The sequence below is a fragment of the Odontomachus brunneus genome, unplaced genomic scaffold, assembly GCF_010583005.1.
Source record: "Odontomachus brunneus isolate Ranch 3 - 2012 unplaced genomic scaffold, Obru_v1 Obru_scaffold_029, whole genome shotgun sequence".
Lineage (NCBI taxonomy): Eukaryota > Metazoa > Arthropoda > Insecta > Hymenoptera > Formicidae > Odontomachus > Odontomachus brunneus.
This window is the reverse complement of record NW_022639479.1, coordinates 1,257,033-1,274,492: the sequence shown is the minus strand read 5'-3', so window position 1 is coordinate 1,274,492 and position 17,460 is coordinate 1,257,033. Positions and strand designations below refer to the sequence as shown.

The following is a 17,460-nucleotide window of genomic DNA, read 5'->3' as shown; positions in this document are numbered from 1 at the left end:
GTAAATGATGGTGCAGAGTCCCCATACACAGAATCCAACTCATCTTTGATTTGCGTAGGCGTATTGCCTTTCAAAAACAAATATTTAATGACAGCTCGATACTCGATTTTGTCCATTTTCACAAAAACACTCACATCAACTTACTCAAACGACTGTTACATAACAACTGCGAGTCCAAAATGGCTGAAACTTCGGTGAGTAACTGTCAACAGATGAACAACGAAATTCACTAGCTTTTATTTACAAGTGCTGCTATTCACGTTGAGGTCGGAAACTTTTCAGACCACCCTCGTATACTTGAGATCGGAAATCGCATAAATAACTCTAGTTATAATGATCTTAATCATAACAACTTCTATCTTATTCATGTGCGCCGAAAATCATGCACTTCTTGATCTAGAAAATGTTTAGGCACGCCATGTGTACATACTGTGTGTATATTGTATATAGATTTCCGTAGTGGAAAAAATAGTTTCGATACAACGAAGTTGGAAGCTCATCAAACTGTCAAAATCGAAAGTCATTACTCTGACAGGACTGTCCAGTATTTATATTATTTGTTATTATTATTATTATTATTATTAACATATGCACGCAGTGTGTGCCTAAAATGATTATAGAACAACACGTAATTGCAAATCCCTTTTGCGGTTAGTCTCTTCGTAAAAACACGCAGAGTCAACGGTGTAATTGATAACCGCGAATCTATATTCATGTCATGACAATTTCAAAAATTTAACGATCGTCCCTGTATTCGACCGACCGTTCGTAAATTTCTTTTTTTTTTTTACCGCCTCTTCCTGACGTGTGTCGGTGTAAGTTTACGCGCGCCTCGCTGCCTCGCGAAAATAGAACGAATCACCGTTCGCCGACAACACGTGTACGTGTGTGTGCGCGGCGAAACAGATCGGAAGGACTTCCGTCAAAATTCGTTAATTCGAGCAACCCCTCGCAATTGAGGGGTGGAGAGAAATTGCGTTACTCCACGGGGTAATTTCAATCTCCTTCGTCGTTATTGAAAGGCAGTCTCGGAGCTGAACGTACTTATCACAGCGGGTGATGAATCGCGTTAATGCCGGCCTACCTAGTAGTTTGTGTAGCAGCGACCGCGCGCGTGCCTTCGCTTCTTCGACAACAAAATCCCGCCATTTGATCCCGAGACTGGCATTATCCCGAAGCTGCGTCAGAGCCATCTTATCAGCGCCTCGTTATCGCGGCCGTTCGCGGCCGTTCGCGGTGAATTATAAATTTCGCGACGAAAAGGAAGACATGAAGTGTCGCCGGGAGCACGGGAGAGCACGGTAAATAATTCATCGGGGCAAATAAACTCAACGCGTATCTCAACCAGGGAATTCACTTCGAATCCTGGCACGCAATGCATCCCGGTATTCGCGACTACCAGCCCCGCGACCGAGAGGGTGTATCGATCTCCAGGACTATCAACGTCTTATAACACAGACGCGCTCGCCATCGTCGGCATTAGGGAGCCGATAAAAAACGGTTTAGTCCGATCTATAGCGCATACGTCGCGCAATATGTATCCCGAGAAAATTGCACGCGGAGAGAAAAATATTTGAAAAATTTTCCGCAGCAATATATAAGGTCTACTCACATGAATCAACTTTGTTCCGTAGAAATAAACCTGATATCCCGCAAGTTAAATTTTCAAGTATCTTCTTCTCGGCGTGTACACGAGAAAATGTAAGAGAAATGGCGTCCCGTGCGGAACCAAGAAAACTAAGCGTGTCGCAAAGAAGTAAAAATTATTCAACTGAGACGGGTTACTCCGCGCGCGCCGATTTATTCCTCTAAACAAGATTATCCCTGAGGTCGCGATAAAAAATGTAAGAGACACATCCGAGTGGAAAGAAACGACGGCACATATATGAAGAATATTAAATTTTTTACAATCCGCCAAGAGATAGAAAAAGCGAAGAGCAATGCGATGTCTCGAGCTTGCCAATTTTCGCTTCATCTGCAGATAACCTGCTCGATACAATTTGATGTAACGATGAAATATCGACTTTATATCGCTCATGAAAATTTAATGATCAATATAGCGAACAACTTGCTGCGTAATAGCGTCGAGTGAAGCAGATTATAAGATATAATTTTCAGTGAGGGGCAACGTATATGTGAAACGTTGTACGCGATAAGACAATCAAATTGATTTATTAAGAAATTATTACGACGCTACGCCCTTGTATACGTCAATTAAGCTGTATTGGTAGTGTAGTTCCTGCCGGCACGGAAAACCTTTCGACAAATTTCAGTTGAAGTCTGCGAAAATTAATCGCGGATCACGCGACGAGTTTTCCCCCGGTATTTACCCGATTTCTATTTTCTTTCTGCTCTTTATTTTCACGTCGGTCAAGATAATTTACGCAACGGCCGTAAAATCCGTGATTTCCCGGTGTCAAAATGTCGCGCGATTTTTAAGCTCAGAGATCTCTGATACCGTGAGGAAAGGGGGAAGTTAAAGTCGAAAGCGCGCGAAGCAGCGCGATCAAATTGCGACGAAATGCATCAGTGGATATTTGGCTGTTCGATTTCGCAACTCGACGGCAGCTGGCGGACCTGCAAGAGATATTTCACCGGTAGCTATTGTGTGTGTGTATGTGTGTGTGTGTGTGCGTATATGTGTGCATGTAGGTGGAAGTCACGGCTCAAACTTTCACGAGAGCATAGCCCTGGCCGAAACTCTTAACGACGCATAGAAATATAGACTTCAGCCGATTCTATGACTGATCGCGCGGATGCGATAGCGAAGCGAAGAGACATGTCGACCGTAAAACGGCTATGTGCTTTATATATGTACGTGGAATATATAAGCCTTCGAAGAATTGAATATGAAACGCCATGGCCCGTACACACGAATCTCGTTATAACAGACATAAGCTCATATCGATCATCGCTTCGCGAAATAAGAATAGTGTTGGCGTATTATCCCGAACAAATCGTGAAGGGATCTTCTAAATTCAACAGATCGTTTCTCTCCGCTCCTAAAAACAATCCTTTCATTTAAGCAATGAATCTAGTTACGCGCTGATAAAACTGAACGAACGCCAACAAATGTCGCGATTCCGCCGTTGTACTTCTTTAATTCGCGCCGCGTTTAGCCTTTAATTCTGAACGACGTTGCCTCCTTCATTGAGAGAATTGTCGTAGCCAGAGATACCCGAGATTTATGGTGCCTGCATCGTACTGGTGTTATATAGGGTGTCTGACACTTAATGACACATCCATTGTGTGCGGGTAAAACTCATAAAACCGAACATAAAGTTCCCTCACCGGTTCGCAAAGAACTATGTAAAATTGTGAGTTGTTAAACAAAAAAGATTGATGAATGATCATGCGTGACACGGTAGATGAGTTGTGATGGCGACTTTTACCGTCGTGTACTTATACAACTGAAAAGAAAAGATCTCTAACATTTTGCAGACGATCACGTGAATTTTCAATTATCAAAAAAGATTGCTGCATGACTGTGTGCGATAATGCACCAATTTCCTTTAATGAATGGGTGTGTCAGTAGTCAGACACCTTGTATATGTAGTCTCTAGTTGCAAAGTTATGAACTGGCCAGGCCTTAGAATTACCTCTATGACAGAAAGCTGACAAATGGTCGGGCGGTTAAGACTGGCGCGACGAGAAACAAAACTAAACTAAAATCTTTCTCCTCTTCTTTCCTATAAAACGTGAATTAATAATACGCTAACTACGTAATGAGGGGCTAATGCGACGCGCATTAAATAAATATTTCTCGTGCACGCGCCGAATAAAATCAGATATAAAACATCTCTCTGAGAGAGCATATCTCGCAGTTGTTAATTTAATAAATGCGGCTTTGCTTTTGGTAATGTATACACTTTAATTTAACTTGTACTCCACATAACTAAAAACGCGCGTTTATCGCGTGTTCCCCGGCAAATGTGTACGAAAACAGTGTCACCCTCTTTTATGTATAAATCAATATATAATCTATACATATAGTCCATTATGTCCGCCTACAGCCCGGTAAGATAGATACGTGATAGATAATATCGATTCATCGTAGCGAAATTTAGTCCTACTCCGTAATGGAGCGAATGACGAATCACGCACAGCCATTCCCCACATATTTAGGATAAAATTCACGTTAACGGCCGCCAACATTTCCGGTGGACACGTGTGCGCGCTCGAGTATGCGGGAAATCGCTCCTATTGAAAATGTCACGCTCTGAAAATCGCGTCGAATAATGCGCGCTAAACCTGGCCTAATTCCCGATAAGTGCGTTTGTGTGCGCGAGAACGACGTGTCAGGCACAAAGTACGCCCTTACATTTTATGTGCAAGAAAGAAAAGCAAAAGAATAATACGGCGTACCTAAAAGATATCTCTTTTAGTTTGTCAACGTCGACAACATTTCACACTTTTCACCGCGCGAATTCTCCTTTTTGCCGTTTCCACTCCCGCGATTTTCCCGCGTCGCGCGCAGTCACGTAGAAATCGCGAACATTATACGCTGCTCGCGATTAACAATATTTGTTCTTGCCGTCGTGGATGGAGAGGAGAACGGTCGAAATCTGAATTAGTATTTCCCCGAGCGGATAAGAGGGTCGAAGACGGTATTGAGTGGATGATGAACGGTAGATTCAAGCGACTTACCAATAATTCGAGGATGCAAGCCTATATCCTAGATCCTCATTGAAGTTTGAAAAGGGCGGAAGGGGTGGGGCCCGTCCGGCAAGATTACGCGCGTTTACATCCTCCGCCGGCTGAAGATCACCTGTAAGGAAGAAGCGATTTATCAAACTTCCATACACCTCCCACCGGACGTTATAGTGCAATCGCGCGACAGCGTAATCAAGAAGTTTCGAAGTTTAGTTTTAAAACTGTGTATGTATGTGTGTGTGTGTATATCTTTCCGATGGTTCATTTGCCTCTGCCGGCGCAAGTTTACAGCTCCTTGAAAAAGTAGCGCAGATATCTACTTTTCACGACTATAACCAGATTTTCCACCAGAAAGTTACAAAGACTTTCGAACGTCGGTTCAGCGCTTCCGAATCCGAATAACCGAGTGATCAAATTCCATCTTCTAATAATTCTCCGAACGTAAGCGGACTATCGATCTCGCAGAAATTATCGCCACCCGCCCTTCCTTCCCCCGCGTTCCCCGTTATGACGTCGTTCAATTCCCGGCTCGTTAGTCGCAGCGAACTGCTCGCTCACGCCAACGTCTCGCCCAGAAGAAATCGAGCACACCCGCGCATCATTACAGTAATGACGAGTGTCTGGTCCGGGACACAGGCCGGTATAATTAATAGCCGCGACCACAATCGATAACCGGATGGATAAGGGGTCAAACGTCGAGACGGAGCCAGGGCTGTCGGTCTGGCAGCTATCCCGAACGGATGCGTCGCGCAACGGGTCTCTTCTCATCTCTTGGGCGACTCGACACGCTCTCCAAAGCGATGTTCATCGCCGGGACCGACCGCCACGATCGGTCAGCCGGAATTCGCCCGCCAAGCCATGTCCAGCCACCGCAAGGTGCAATTAAACGGCGTGGCCGCGCCGTGTCGCGGTAGTTGGAGAACTCGCTGTGAGTCCATGCGATCCCGCCCTGGCCGCGTCTCGCATGCACCGCGTGCAGACCGCGCTCGCGTACCTGCGGAATGTAGTAGATGTACGCGAGCGTCGCGCACCTTGGAAGAGCCTACACGCCACGCGATGGCATATGTAAAGCAGTATCGATTGTGACGACATTCGCTCTATATTCTATTCTGTTCCATTCCATTCGTGCCCGACGGCCACTGGCCGGCAATTAAACGAAGTAGCTCAATTGCTCCGCGAGCAGCTCACCACTGTCGATAGCGCTTTAATGCTTCCGTCGCAATGCACGCTCGGTCCCGCGTATGCCTTGTCGTTCAGTAGATCGAAGACGATACTACCCCCGACATCAGAAAGCTCACGATCTTGATCGGAAATCCAAGTGTCGTGAACGCGCGCGAATATAACGTGGTAATGCACGATCAATTTGCGTGGCCGCGAGAACGCCGAGAACTATTGACATTGTCTGCTACACGAAAGACGCGTAGCTGACGAATGTCAGCCGAACATTTTTATCTTGTGATTGCGTTCGGCAAAAGAAGCTACTTTGCATTTATTGTAAAATTTGCAAATCTGATCGATGTGTGCGCTCAATCTTAGCTATACCAAATCTGCACTGAGATGATTGATCTGACTAAAAATATAGTTATTTTTGGCCCTAATCATATTCCTTGGTTGTTTTAATGCAAAAATGTTAGTAGTAACATGTATATAAAGTTATTATCACTAACATTATAGTAGAATTTTAAGAAAAGAATGGTTTTCTTTTCGCCATAATTTATAGTAATTATTTTTCTATGTGATTACATTTTCCTATGTGTGTGTGTATGTGATTACAGTTACAAATACTAAAGTTACAAGTTACAGTTACAAATACTAATACTAGTTTTTTCTTAATACTAAACATAGCTTTCCGTGTTGAATGCAGTCATTAATTATGAATCTGTCAATGATAAAGCGTCCGAGACTAAATGTGTAGTACAGCGGGTAATATGTAACTCATCGAGTTGTCAAAGTTGAGAATCATTATCGACAGATTGACACAATAATAAATATCAGTAATGTCATCATCAAGACCGATGCCGAATTCAATTTTCGTAATTATATAATTAATAGTATGAATTAAGAATATGAAATAATTTTTTTTATTTTGCAATTATATATATAAATTATAATAAATATTATGAATAATAAATAATATAATTTTATTTTATAACATTAAACAATAATGAGTAATAAAAATATTAATTGATAATAATTATTATTAATAATATAATTACTAGACTAAACTCGTCAGCAATGATTCTCAATTTTGACAATTTTATAAGATCCCAACTTCATTGTGTCTAAAGTGTTTTGCAACCCACTGTACATTTCTTGCTGAAAGAGCGACAGAACTACCTCCCGAAATTTGGCGTTACAAATATCTCTAGCGTCAAATTATCTGTCTGTCCCTCTGGTTGGCACTGAATGTCCAATTCCCAATTATTAAATCGACAATCATCCGATTCTATCACTACTTGAGTCCAATATGATGAAACATATGGTAATAACAATAGTAGTAACAAGTGTAAGAGACACCAGTTCGACACGTCACGGCAAGCATCGATTACATATGATGAGAAACAAGGGATTACTCCCCAATAAAGTACTTACGATATGTCTCTACGATCGTATATCACTATTTCGATACTACTGATATTTATTTGCACACGAGATTCAAGAAACTTTCACTTTCAAGAAACAAAAAATGCAAGACAATCAATATGTTGGAAAACGCAAAACAATCAATATGTTAGCGACTATTGCTCGACACAAAAAGATCGATATCGGAGATGGCTATGCAATCAATTACGTATGTCACGTTATGACGTGAACATCGTCGCGCTCCTACAACGATGCCATCTGTATACTTAGTTCCGCGAATCGATTCATTCTATAGATCGATAGTTACTAGAAATATTTTACCAGCCACGGTCTAGCTATATGTTCTCTAGATTCTAGATATAGATGTTTTTTTCAATAAAACCAAAAGCAAGTTAAACCATCCTTGATTCTATGAAATTAAATTTTTCCCTAGAGAGACACTTGATCTCTCGAATCAGAACTCATCATACCAATTCATCATGCAATCTGATCGATACACGAATCTGACAATCTGAAAATTGAATTGTATAATTGGGCATCAGCTGTGATGATGATATTGCTGTTTCTGGCAATACAAAGACTTGCTTAGCCCTAAAACGTTTTATAAGACGTGTGTATACCAATATTACGATATAAACATATTCCACCTCTATAAACCTCTATAAACCAGTAGAGTGTCTTGGTATAATATACCTACAACTGACCTGTGGGACCCTAGTCCTGAGACAATATGAAAAAAAAAGTTTCTAGCTACGTGTTTCTCATCACTGTTAATTAATTCAGAAAAAACACATTCCCGTTGTTCGAATTAATCAGCAGTCATGAGAACTGCGCAACTAGGAGCGAACGCGGCTGTTGGGAAAGTTTTAGTGACTATTGATCTAGTGAATGGTGAGGCATCCCACGGGACTGTGAATATACGTATGTTAGCCGTCAATATAGCGCGCGTACGGAGAACGCCGTTAACGTGTACACGTGCGAGCTTATGAGCACGCGAGTGTCGTGGCTGATTGATGATAAAGTAAGACTTCGCGTCGCGTCGCGCGACCAGAGATCACCTGCGAATTCATGTCAGAAAATGTACAAACGTAATCAGCCCGAGTAAATGAGAAAGCTTCGTATATACGGAAACGTTCCGTGCAGATCGTATTTAATTTTAATGACCTAATTGCAGAGGGGAGACTATCGTTTCTGTTTTCTTCCTCTCTTCCCTTTTCACCGTAACTTTGCAATTTTCGACTTTTAACGTTTTTATGACCAACTCTCAATTTAAGACTTCGTTGAAGTATTTTGAAGTTAAACGAAGATTAATATTTAGTTCCGCCTTTTTTCAAGTTTTTGATCGTTCAGCGAGTATTAACGATATTCATGGAGGAAAAGAGATCCAGTCTAAGGTAATTTCCACAGTGCACAGCTTTTAAGTAATGGTATTTGAGCACGGAAACTATGCGGCATTGAAGATAAATACCAATTTCTAATGTTTTCACATGTTCCGTATATTTCTATGTATGAAATACACGCTATGCGAGTACCTTAAAGTTGACGGAATCTTTCGTTAACGTTAATGAGGTCGGTGGTGCGTGCCGGAACAACTTGTGTACACAAAACTCCCTTTCAGGATACAGCGGCTGTTATTTGTTGCATGAGCAGCCACAGTAAATGTGTAAAGTGACCTCCATTGCTGGTCACGCAGCAGCCAACACGTCATGTCAGTTACTATTTTATACATTTACAAAATTCACACTGAACATTTATAAAGTATACGATCCCGCGACAATTTGTATACGAAGTATTAAATTTGAAACATTTCTAGATAGCGCTCGGTCAGAATTGCACACGGTCTCGGACATCTCTCGACGTCTTTTATCTCGTTCATTTTGTTTCTTGAGATACGCGATGTAAGAATAATTTCCTATGGTAAATTTGTTTCACGACTTTCTTCAGTCAGTAAGTTAATTTGCACCTAGTATCGGTAAACTTTCAATTGCGATTCGAGTTGAGTCTGAGAAATCAGTGTTTCGGTTCGAGGGCTAAGTTTTACAATTCAGTTTCCTGCAAACTACGGCCGTGTTCAGGCCGAGAGAGATTGAATTCGAAAACACAATTCGTTAGTGATGAAGTGCCTTCTCTAATATGCTTGTCAAGAGGGTGATGTAACAACGACGTGTAATGAAGATCCTTCGCCGCGGGAGGAGTAGTTGGAGAACACCACATGACCCGCATAAATGCATAGGCCGTACAGGCAGCTCTCGTGCCCAACCTTGAAATCACGCGAGCGATAGCAGGGATCGGAAAGGCACAATAAATACTTGTGCCGCGGCGTAGCCGCTTCACAAGTCTTCATGATAAATCTTGACGGCATAAGAAGATGACAAATATGTCCCTATAAATCGGCAACGGTATCCATTTAGTTGGCTGAGAAATCAAATCGAAATTCCAACGGGTTCGCCCGTCACGAGAACGGCTCGTGGCATTTCCATACAGAAATTATAAGTCGCATTCCCTGCGGACTAAAATTGAGCGGTTTACTTCCCGCGCAGGCAGACGGACGCTCGATTGGAAAATGTCAGCCACGCCGAATACGAAATACTGCGTTTCGACGGTGCTTCAATAGCCGAGTGAAATTTTGCTTGCCCGACTGCTCGGTTGCAATCGGATTAACGTTGCGATCAAAAAATTAATTCCCGCAGTTGATGCTACGTTGCATAACTGTGTGCGCTTCGCTGCAACAACTAATCTCATTCTCCCCCGTGCCGCTCCCATCGCGGTTACCTCGTCGCGAGTATTTTCCACGTTCTTCCATCTAACTCCCGCAAATCACTCCACTACTTAATTTCCCGTTCATATGTCGCGACATTATTCCGAATATATAACGAAGTGGTAATTATTCCCGGCTTTCATTTCCGACAACAGTCTTATTCTGCCGCTTAGATTTGCGCTTGCGTTTATTTATGCGTCCTACGTCGACGCCAATCTTTTCGCGGCGCTCCGTGTTTTCCTCAAAAGGGATTCGCCCCAAATTGCGAGTTTAATACGGCACGTAAATGGAAGTCGGCAAAATGCAAATATCTCATCGCGACAATGCTCCTCCTCAGGAAGAGTTGGTCCTCGTATCGTAAACTCGCAGTTTGTCGACATCATTTGTGAAGCGCCAACGCACTTTCGTCCCGGCTTTGACTCGTATCCGCGAGCGAAAATTTCGTGCGAGTAGGACTGGCAAAATTCCACGGTCCATTAATTCCAGCCAATGACATCGTTTTCATCTATTCGGGATTGTGCACTCGACCGACAGAAACTCGCGCTATGTGCGCGAGAGTGTGAAACGGAGCGAAAGGAGTTTCTCGATTTGCATCCTCGCCAGAGTTACATAGCGCTAATTGAAAGATAATTAACTGTGATTTACTCCAGACAACGGGAGAAAATAATTGTCATTTTTATCAATTGTATGGTATTACGCCAAAGTGAGGTAACTCGCTACGAACAGTAATTTAGAATAAATTAACTTGAAGATGCAGACCTCTTTTCATGCCAACTGTGCGCGCGCGTGCGCGCGCGTGTGTGTGTGTGTGTGTGTGTGTGTGTGAGACTTAGTCTTTTCAACCGTTGTAAATTGATTGATTCTTTTGCAGCACAAATTTATATGGATTTTAAATAAATAATCGCGAGTTTTGATTCGTGACTAAGGATACGCTTTTCCGCCATCGTGACTGACGTAATTTCTTTATCGAATGATACGTCATATCACTTCCTACAAGTTGTCCCAGAATTAGCGGAAGCTACATGCGTGGTTATATATAGCGTTGTTTCTTGCGATAGTCTCAATCGATTCACATTAGCGAAAATGTCAAGTGGCTCAAGCGTCTTTCAAATTACGCTATTACGGGTAAATGGCCCCTGCGCATTAAGTCCTTCAAGAGAGCGCAAATAAATGACACATCGTTCGTCAGTCGTCTAAATTCGACTAAACGTGTACTTTCTTCTAATGGAATTTTAATTGTGGCCCGTGTGGAGTCGCTACGCGATACCAAACGTAGAGCTATGAAAAAATTGTGACATGTAATGTGCTTCCTTTCGACATTTCCGCTGAAAGGAGAAACTGACTCCCGGATCCGCGCGCGCAGGGGACAACGTGCGGAAATGCAGCAATTCTGCAGCGATATCCGGCACCAGCCGGATGATGAGCGCGTCGAAATGATATCCCGTTCTCGGCGATCGGCAGAACCGAATCCGCGAAACTATAGCGACAGCTTCATCCCGCGCGCGCGCGCGCGGACGGCACGGAAAGCGTAGGAAAATGGATAGATAAAATATAAGCGAGATAGCGCGGCACCGATAAGCCTTAATTCCGTGGAATATATTACAAGAGCTTTGACGAGACTCTCGACCTTGTTCGTTCCAGCTCACAATCTACGCGCCCCGACTACCAGCCAGCACGGAATCTTTTTCTAAAATAAAAGCGCTATAAAAGGGGCACGTTGGGTGTAAACTATCGATTTGTTGTTCTCGAATGAAGGCGGTTCGACGTAATCAGCGGTCGCAAAAACGCGCTCGCAGCTCCGTCGGATATAATAAAATGTAATGGCCCTGCTGCTTATCGTTATGGCGCGAACGTACACGCTCGCACACGCTCCGTTATGGTGAAAATATGCATGTCACCATGCATACCGTCCCGATTGTCGGAGGGGTTTCCTGCGAAAAGCGCGCCGTTTGGCTGGTCCACTTTTCCGATAAGCGATTACAAGTGGAATATCGCTTTCCACACACACATATATACATGCACATTCTAGTGATATGTCACATATCGAACACTATAAGTATAGTTAAATACTTTTTAAACAATGTGTGATTATCACCAATCGCATTTTGTGAAATAATATCGAGTATTCGCAACGACTGTGTCATTCCTTTTTTGCATTATCGATTACCCACTCTCGACGTTTTATATATACGAATTTTTTCAAAAAACGTTTCTTTTCACAAAAATATTTAACCAAGTTGAGATAAAAGTACACAATGAGAAACGTGTGTATAGAGGGTATTATTATTGATACGCTTGTCCCAGAGATTGACAAGATTATCTATGGCCAAGTTCATCAGCTAAGAGTGCACCTTATAATGAACTTCCCAATCTGTCACTAAGGGTGTCATCTCAAATAACGGCTTTTCGAAAGCCTGTAGGAAACGTTTTGATGGCGACAAATTAGTTTTGCAGGAAATACTATAGATTTTGCAATTATGGCGCGGCAATATTCTGCGATAACTAATTTTACGTGCAACACGAGAAAATAAAATGTGGGAGTGCCAAATAAAAGGTAATAATTCTCTCGCGGTGCGAGAGAAATTACATCAAGGTAATTTTGTAAATTACGCAAAAGAGAGATTGCACAAATGTAATAGTAAATTCATCACAAATATTGCAATGCTGTACGCGTGTCTCAGATTGATTGAAAGGGGAACTGCAAATTCGACGTTGGGACTTAGCGTAGTCCACTGCGGAAATGTGTTTGACCCTCAAACATTCCCAGAGAATTGCGGATGAAAACGCCAGGGTGAAATGCGAGGATGAAACGCGAGTACGAGTCGTCAAATAAGGGTTTCCTCAGATTCGATTATCTAATCGGGACGGACAAACGCGAAACTGCCGGCTACTCAAAGTTACTCGAGAGTATCAACCATCTCAATTGCTCCGCTCATACCCGGTAAAAATGAAAATTCATTTTGTCTCGTCCACAGCCGGAAGCTCTCGAGTCACGAAACGCGATATCATCGAGTATCCGCGCACGGGTCGTCCCGAGGCGGATTCGGATCGAAGATCGAGTACCCGAAAGCACGCGGAGTACTCGTGCACCCCTCAGCCAGTGTCGCTCATGATTACTAGTGATTCATGTGTCGAAATGTACTCACGGAAATGGGGTACGGTGCGCCGCGGAAACGCGCGAGGGTGACGCGCACCGGCCGCGGTTCGTCGGCGGGGAGGGGGAGCAATGTTCACTCGCGGGTGCACGCGTTTTCACGGGCAACACCTCGCGTACACTTAAGCGGTGCTCGACGGCTCGCTGCGTATCATGATCGACGCTGGTGACCAGTCACAGGAGCAACCCTTGCGACGAGCGCGCTACCAGGGACCAAAGAGGGAGACCGCTGGGGTAGTCACGACTTTGACTCGGCGCGGCGACGACGGGCCGAATGGTGGAAGCAGAAGAGAGGATGGCTTACCGAGCGCAGCAAGAGAAAGGAAGAGAGTGCGAGAAAGAGAGAGAGAGAGAGAGAGAGAGAGAGAAGGAGAGAGAAAGAGATAGTGAGTGAGAGAGATAGACAGAGAGAAAGAGAGAAAGAGGGAGAGAGAAAGAGAAAAGATAAGAGAAAAAGAGCAGGAAGGAAAGAGAAAGATCCAAGTCAACGAATACAATCAGTCACTAATTATCACAGGGTAAGAAAGATCCGACAGTGAGAAAAGATTGATAGGCAACCGCGTGGCAGCTAGAGTCGCGACGCACTGCTGCTTCGCGGCTGCGAGTCCCCACCATGGATTTTCACGAGCTCGCTCTACCCCCACTCGCCCCCGCACGGTCAACCCCCACCTGCCACCGCGCACCAGCCGAACTACGGCACCTAGCAAGCTCCGACACCACACCCCCGCGACTTGCACACGACTTGTTTGCCCCCGAGGCTTCATTCGCGATGGCTCTCGCCGAGCGAGAAGCAGAAAGTCGCTTGGTACTCGGGCAACAAGATCGCATGACCGGGTGGACACGGATTGGAATCCAGTGATTTCACACGAGTGGCAAGTCCCCGATGTACAGGGGTCATTGTATAAGGTCCGAGTGCGCTTTGAAATACAGTAAACGCCACGATGGAACGTGATAAGCCTGCCCCGCGAAATTCTATCGTCGCGAAACGTCGTGCGTTGCGTTATATCGCGAGCTTGATGAAAAGCGACGAGTCGAACCTCTTCTCCAGTCGCTTCGTAAAAAAGAGAATTTATCGGTACTTCAAAGTTCACGAGGGCTTTGTGATACGCTCCGTTGTAAACTGTCCGCGGATAACATTTAATCCCCAGCGGCTTTTCCTTTGTAGATGTCGTTTTAAAATCTCTAATTCGAGGTATCGTCTCGGGCTTGTATAACGCTCAGTTACATGGACGCCGTTACATCATACGGTGAGTGAGTGTTCTGTCGACTGTTATTGACACATCAGTAGATTGACGCCCTGGCCAGTTGCAAGCAATTCGCATTCCGACGGTGCCGTATCGAAAGGATTAAACCGCGTGAATGCAGTAACGCTGGATACAAGTGCTGCTTCGTGGCTTTAACTATGCTAGTCCGCGGAGGAAGTTTGCAGCGCGAAATTGCTGGAACTTTCAGTGTGCGTAGCGTGTGTACTTGAACATTAAATATGTCTCGTGAAGTTTTCTTTTCTTTTTTCACTAATATTAGATTCTTAACTCCTACAACCTAGCGAGAGTAAGCGCAACTCAAAGTTTAAGGTAGTTCGTCCGTGACAATATTATCAAAAAGTTAATAATAATTAAAGATAATTAATATGTTATACAATTTTGACCGGGGCTGCCTGTGATATGATTATGTGATAATATCGCAAAAAAAAAATTAAACGGTCAAAGATCTTATACTTTTGTAGTAACATTTTTACAAATCTCCTTTATCATCTTGTTGTTTTTCGTTAGAACCATAAAAGTAGTTTGGTCGCTTATCAGAAACGTGCTGTCGGAAGCCGTTTTCATGCTTGCGATAAAAATGCTAACTTCGACTTCCATTATTTCAACTTTAGTGCGATCAAACTTTTTCTAATTGCACATGTAGGTAGATCGTGTTTATATTAATATGCTATCAAAACTTTACAAGATTTTTAAGAAAGTGGATTTATGGATAAACTACTTTAAGTGTAATTTAGACATCGAGCTGAGGACACCGGGAAATAGAAATAAAAGAATAATAAATGACTCGCAGAAAAAAATCTGCACCGCACACGTCGGCCAAATTTATCTCATAATCTGATATTCGTGATCTTCAATACGGAATATCGGTCATTCACTACGGAGTATGTCCGTTCTCATCGATAGCCGAAAAAGAGAGAGAAAGAGAGAGAGGGAGAGAGAGTGAGAAAAATCGAGATAAGTGTTTTAAAATTCCCTCGTGCTCACCGGCGTCGACTGCTAGGAGGTAAAACTTGAATGCAACGGCCTCGATTAATGGCGCGGCGAAGGACTCGAAGATAAGGAGGTAAATCGAAGCGTCGACGGATTCGTTTATACTGCACGGCGATTTAACCTACGGCTCAGTCGTACGCGTTTTTTCGTACACGTAATTGCCCTCAGAATCAATCGCGGTGACTAAGAGGATTATTAATTAAACGACTTTGGTACAACGGACTGATCAGACGTGAAACTTGGGACACTCGCGGCGGACCATTTAGTAGCAGTTCCTGGTGTTCGACCAAGACCAGTGGCGTCTGTCTTGTCGAATGACGCCAGTTGGTAAGTGCGAACTGATTTCATCGAGCGTACACAGCGCTGAAGGAGTACAGGTGAAGATTCGACGACAACGCCGAACACAAGTACGCGCAGTCTGGCTCTAGGTAGGAGAATACCAAGTTCTACCTTTGTGAACGGATGATAATCGAGTTTGGCAGAAGGACGTACTGCACTTCGGATCGAGATATTGCGATCTTGAAGCGCGGTTCCTACGAACGAATAGCGGCGCATGTAGAGGACCTCCCAGAACAATCGATATTTATTATCGATGAGTCGATATCGACGATACCGACGAACTGCTACTGACAAATAACGAAGAGCAATACGTCATATTTCATATTGACGGAGGGCATTGGTCGGGAGGTATTGATGCGTCCGTCGGAGATTCGGTGAAAACAGAACATGTTTTGTGTCGATAACTCCTGATAACGTCAGTGACGCTTTGACATATTGATTTTTGAAATCTGACTTTATGAACTGAATGCATTAACTCGTATTACATGTCTGGTATCAGATGTGACTGTCTGATTCTCGGCTCGTTAATTGCGCCAAATACAGCCTTCACTTTATTAAAAAAATTAAATTCGAAATCAAACAGTCACGAATAAAGACAAGATACGAATGCAGACTACGAGACAATCTTATCGTGTGACAATATGTGGAAGCTTGAAAACATTGTCTATTATTAGATAATGAGTTACGCATAGAGGTAGAATAATATAGAACTATGGACTACATTGGGTGCTTTATATTTAATAACATAAGTCGACATAAGCATCATTCTGTCTTTGTTCCATATTCAATGAATAACAAAGATAGGATGATGCTTGTGTTATTAAATGGAAAACATCCATTGTGAAGAAAAACATTTTTTTATCATAGTCAATGTATTGAACAAATCATGATTGCACTTGCATTGTAAATTATCATCTAATAGATACAGAATTAAAAGAGATACGTATACATCTGATAGCAAAGAACAAATCATGATTGCACTTGCATTGTAAATTATCATCTAATAGATACAGAATTAAAAGAGATACGTATACATCTGATAGCAAAGAACAAATCATGATTGCACTTGCATTGTAAATTATCATCTAATAGATACAGAATTAAAAGAGATATGTATACATCTGATAGCAAAGAATTCAGAATGTAGTTTCCAATCGTAGACATTTATATGTTCAATAAACGCGTTGAGTAATCATCTGCAACAATTATCGGCATAAGTGTTTTAACATTTATATTATTACACACTTTTAAGGAGAGAAATATCACTTTTTAACAAGTAATAATTAAAGACTACGTATAAAGCAAACAATAGCGCAGTTACGATTCCCTATTACTTCCGTGATGTTTATACCCCCCTTAAAAGTGTAATGTATGTGGTTACTATATAATTTATAAAGAAATGTAATGTATAAAATTAACAGTATCGCATATTATACGAAAATTATTTTAAGATCAAATAATGTTGATACGTGAATCATTAAGAACTCTTGGAATGGCATATCAAACAATGAAATGCGGAAGTTCAATTATCGATTATCATATTCTGATTACAAGTCAGCAGACGCGAGATGTATAGATTATGAATAATGTAAACAGACTGGCGAATATGTGTTTATAATATTCATTGACTACGACTTTACATACATGTGTATAGTTGAAACCGTAGTAATCGTAATAATATAAATGTTAAAACATTTATGCCGATCTCCCCCCCCCCC

General features: G+C 42.6%; 2 protein-coding genes across 6 annotated transcripts in view; one reads left to right on the top strand and one right to left on the bottom strand.

The window, feature by feature from the left end:
- Window positions 1-17,460, bottom strand: part of LOC116843026 (synaptotagmin-7) — a 198,189-nt gene that overhangs the window by 170,389 nt on the left and 10,340 nt on the right. For 2 of the 4 annotated variants that reach the window (XM_032813013.1, XM_032813014.1), the window contains one exon: window positions 4,648-4,768. The gene's annotated coding sequence lies outside the window, so the exon portion shown is untranslated. Of the gene's footprint in view, window positions 1-4,647; window positions 4,769-7,245; window positions 7,712-13,140; window positions 13,729-17,460 lie in introns of those variants that run through there. The other 2 variants (XM_032813012.1, XM_032813015.1) reach the window with 2 other exon arrangements.
- The window catches only part of LOC116843024 (vanin-like protein 1), a 154,226-nt gene that overhangs the window by 129,253 nt on the left and 7,513 nt on the right, over window positions 1-17,460 (top strand). The gene's annotated exons all lie outside the window — the stretch shown is intronic.